Genomic DNA, 5,375 nt, shown 5'->3' with positions numbered 1-5,375 from the left:
AAAATCTCCTGTGAACAATACGACTACATCACACATCAGCAAACAGCTGCCGCGGATATCTAGCAAGTTTCGAACAAGTGCCTCGACTGCATGCTTGTGTGATATCGTACATTTTCTCAAACTATTAATTTGCATTGCAGCAACATACACTGACAAAAAAACTCGTTGTAAAAATGAAAATTTTTTATTTGATTACCGTTTAAAAATGTTCGTATTAAAATCAAGTGAAAAGTGTTAACAATACGCTACGTATAATGGAAATATTCAATTCAAATACGCCCGTATTAAAATGAAGCATTTTTCAATGCACGGATTGCGTTTTGCATGCCTCGGATGCTTTTTCATATGTAATAATAAGTATATGTAAACAAAGCATGCACACCCTGTGGGGAAAATCTCTAGTTTTGAACTGGTGCGCTCCTAGTACATTTAGAACCTACTAGTTCACGATAAATCTCTTTTGCATGCAAACAACTGGCGAATTTAACACAGCGATGTCATAGGAAGTGGAAATTGTCCCCCGCTGCATTACCTTTTCTATAGTTCAGAACCAGTCCTAAATTCGACATATGGGATCTAGTTCGCTTTGCACCCCATTTTCTATAGTTTCGAACCAGTTGTAAACGAAAAAAGTAACAAAATGTTTTCTTTTTGGGTTACCATGGTAGTAATTTTTAATTATTTGCAGAGAAATGTATTTTCAATCTGAAATCAAATTTGTTTGAATGAATGTAAATTAAATTGTGCATTTGAAAACACGTCTACATACCTTTGGCTGTAGCTGAATTTGCAGAGGTGCTGACTGTTATTGGTTGTATTCCAGAAGGTCCCATAATGTTAAGATGTTAACACAAATATTAGTTTTGTATTACCAAACTATGAAAAAGCATCTGTGACGTGCAGACTGGAACGAATTTGAACGAAAAACCCGCCAAGCAAAAATCTATTTAAAGTAAACAAGCCCCCCGCTGCATCCCTGTTTCAGTAGTTTCGAACTAGTTCAAAATTCGCCAGATGAGATCTAGTTCGTTCTGCATCCCTTTTTCTATAGTTTTGAACCAGTTGTAAATTCGTCATTTTAGATATAGATTTCTAAAATTGTTTTTTAAAAGTACCACATATCGCTGCTTTTGAACTGGTGGCGATCTAGTTACTATCGGACTGGTTCGTTTTTGGCGATAAAGATCTAGTACGGGACTACAAATTTGGTTCACTAGTTCGGGGTTTCCCTACGCTGCAGCGGTGACAACACATACACCATACATGGTACATGTTTATCTGTACAAATGCACTAATCACGCGCTGTGATGTTGATTCAAACATTTGAAAACACAATTACATGTATGGCTGTAGCTGAGTGTGCAAAGAAGCTTGATACAATTGGTTGCTTCCAAGGGCGTCCGGGTTCAATTACCATCAGACGGAACATAAAAAATTCCTTTTTTCTTTTAAATTCTTTTTTTTTCTTCTTAATTACGAAAAGCATCTGTGCACTTCACAACGACATATTTTATAACGTACATACTCATATTTAAAACGAGTTGGGTTGGTGCTCTTTCATATGCGTATTGTTTTAAATTTAGCACGTTTTTTTTTTTAATTATAAAATTTTTTTCCCTCAGTGTAGCTCCGCCATCATTGTTTTGCTAATGTTGCCAGTTCATGTACACTAACTCGCAAGATTCAGTGGGAGTTTAAGCGCCGAGTTTGCAGCTCTTCCTCCGCTGAGCAAGGTCGCTGATATCCATGAGGAACATGCAACAGCTAGTTCAAAATTATAGTTGCAGGGGCTCAAAGTCCGCAAAGCTTACTAAAACCTCTTCCGTTTGAAACCAATACTTCGTTTAACTTGCCGATTAAAATAATTTTAAATTTCCAAACTGGAGACAACTCTCTTCAAAAGTATTTTCGACAGAAAGCTTTTTCAACCCTCTGTCCTATGATACCCATATTAAAATATTTCGTTTAACTTGTTAAGTAAATTGGTTATGCATTTTTTAACAGGTAGCGACACTTCAAAAATATTTAGAAATAAATTTGTCTTAAACCTTTCTCATTTGAAACACATACTAAAATATTTGACTTAAATTGTTAATTAATTGATTTTATGTTTATAGAAAGGTGGTAACTCTCTTCAAAAACATTTTTTAACCCTTTTTTTGACACCCACATTTTTGTAATATTTCATCTAACTTAAAAAATAGTTAATTATAACTTTTCAGAAAGTGACAACCCCCTTCATAAAAATATCCTGTACGTTAATCCAGGTCAGAACCTATAAGTGAGCCAAATTTCATTGAGATACGTCCAGCCGTGTTGGCATGAAAGAGCAACAAACATATACACCCACTAACTGACAAACTTTCACATTTAAATATTAGTCGGTTTGATTAAAACGGGTTTAGATTTCTCAACGGGTGGCAACTCTCTTCAAAAATATTTTGGAAAGAAAGCTTTCTTAACCCTCTCTCGTTTGATACCCTTATCAAAACATTTCGTTTAGCATTTTAATTAAATTGTATTTGGATTTCTTAACGGGTGGCAACCCTCTTTAAAAATATTTACTAAACTAAATTTGTCTTAAACCGTTCTCATTTGGTACCCATTCCAAAATATTTGATTTAAATAGTTAATTAAATTGGCTTTAAGTTTATGAAAAGGTGGCAACTCTCTTAAAAAATATTTTTAAAATAAATCGTTTTTAAACTGATTTTGTATGACACCCACATTGTTGTAACAATTGATCTAGCTTTGATAAATAGTTGATCCTAATTAAAAAAAAAATGGGAACCCGCTTCAAAAAATATCCTATATGTTAATCAAAGTCATAGCCTATAAGCGTGCCAGCCATTTTAGCGCGAAAGAGCTACAAACAAACACACTCACTCACAAACTCTCACATTTATAATATTAAACGAATTTTATTAGCTTTGATTTGACGTATTTCATTTTAAGATTGTTAAATTGGTTCGTAAGATATACGTGGTTAAGTGGAACCACTTTTTGTTTTAACCTGAATAACGGTAAATTGCAAATATCTCGAAAACGTGTCCATAGAAAAAAATTTACTCGATTTTCGGAATCACCGAGCAATTCTACATAGAAATTGGATAGTGGCGTCTGGAGAACAAAACCAAACTAAAATTTGTGATCCAGTGTTACTCAACTCGCAGAACAACGAAAACGGCTATCATTTTATATAGTTATATAGAAAAATTTCGCTTCCAGTAATTTCTACGTAGTTTTTAAGTGCCCCTCAGTATTTGGTTTCATAGGCATTCGGATACGTTCCTTATTGAAGTAGAAAAGAAAATTCGCTTAAGTCCTTTTTTCGGTTAAGCGCAAAAGTTTTTCGTGCATAGAAGGATGGGCAGCTAAGAAAAATATACTGTATTTGTATTTAAATGACAAATAAAAAATTCCTTTATGTAATTATCATATTAAAACGCCCAATATGTTAGTGCTTTGCCGAGCTTCTCCTCCGATTTGTGGCGTGCGCCTTGGTGTTGTCACACAAAGGGGAAGGACCTACAGTTTACGCCGACTTGGAACGGCGATTGTATTGTATTGTATACACTCGGAGGTTTGCCATTGCCTGCCGAGGGGCGACCGCTGTTAAGAAAAAAACCTTTCTTCTACATTTTTTTGCGATGTTGCTTTGACCAGGGCTTCAACCCAGGCCATGCGGAGAGGGAGCGTGCACTGCTTACCACTACAACACAGCGGCCGGCCCCATAAAACATAAAGGAAAAAATGTCAATGGACCACCAAATCTGCTTTGAATAAAACAAATAAGGCTATGAAATCGTTTAGCGGTTAGAAGTGTTCACTACCATTTCGCGTTCGCTCCAGTGATGCCACATCTAGGGAAAATTCCCTACATGTAGGGATTTTTGTTTGTGAAAATGCGTAGGGAAAAAGGACAGATTTTTTTATATATCTTGAATTGTAGGGAATTTTTGAAATGTGAATAAATATGTTTTGCAACATATGTATGTATATTGAACAAAAAAATTGTTGGCAAGCCTGCATATGCTACTGAGATGTCCATAATCAAGGCGAATTCATATTCACATACAACGATAAATGTGGAACTTTTGAACCTGTTGATATTTGAACTGATGTGGATTGTGGATACAATTTTGAGGTTTAAAGCTGAAGATTCCAAACTAAAAATTATTCGGGACGCTGCATTGAATACGCAAAAGTAAGCGAATTAACATTTTACCTTCATATTTTTCAACAAATTGACATATATTTTCAGAAATGAGTTCTTCATCAGAGTCAGAGCCGGAAGTGGTATTAAAAAAGTATAGGAAAGAAAAATTTAATGCGAATTGGCTGAAAGACAACGATTTTAAAGGATATCTAAAATGTTGCGCAGAAGACGAATATAAGTCAGTGCACTGCGTGCGGGAAAATACTGAACAGCGGAAAGTCTGACCTTATAAAGCACTCTCAAACGAAAAGGCATATAGCTAATGCAATTGCTATGAAGCAATCTAAAAAAATTGATTCGCTTCTAATAAAGAAGACACCTAATGCTGTTGGAAATAAAGTTCAAAATTTTGAAATTCGTCTAAGCATGTTTTTTGCCGAGCACAACGTTGCAGTACAAATTGTAGATCATCTACTGCCATTATTGAAAGAAATTGTAACAGACTCCGAAATAATTAAAAACGCATCACTTGGCCGAACAAAATGCATGAGCATTATAAAAAATGTCATTGCCAAACATAAGAAAGAGGAACTTATTAAAAAACTGCAAACCAACCAGTTTTCGGTCATGATTGATGAGAGCACGGATATCGGACTCAATAAATCGATGTGTGTGCTTGTACGATTTTTCGACGTAAATGAAGAAAAAGTTGTGGTGAAGCTATTAGATTTACTTCCCGTTAATATTGAATGCACAGCAGCAGCTTTATATGAATTATTTAAAAATTGTATTCTCTCGTACGACATTCCGTTTTCAAATATTGTGGGTATGAGAAAACAGTTTTTTCTTAAGATTTATTGTTAATAACATCTTTTACATTTAAGGTATGTGCAGCGATGGGGCTAGTGTTATGGTGGGACCGCATAACTCGTTCGCCTCAAGATTGATTCACGATCTGCCCGAAGTGGTAATAATAAAATGCATCAGCGTCAATTTTTTCAAGCAAAGCCTGTTTAAGATTACCCAGAGTACCTGAAGAATTGTTACGTCAAATCGGTTCGTACATTATGGGTAGTTCTAAGAGATGTGCTCAGTTAGCATTGGTTCAGGAACATTTAAACGAAAACAGACGTAAGATTTTACGAACTTGCACAACAAGATGGCTTTCGCATCAAAAGTGCATAGAAAGCGTATTGAACAATTGGGATGTACTTAA

Source organism: Rhagoletis pomonella, unplaced genomic scaffold (assembly GCF_013731165.1).
Source record: "Rhagoletis pomonella isolate Grant_MI unplaced genomic scaffold, Rhpom_1.0 Rhpom_scaffold_00002, whole genome shotgun sequence".
Taxonomy (NCBI): Eukaryota; Metazoa; Arthropoda; class Insecta; order Diptera; family Tephritidae; genus Rhagoletis; species Rhagoletis pomonella.
Note: the sequence above shows the minus strand (reverse complement) of the source record.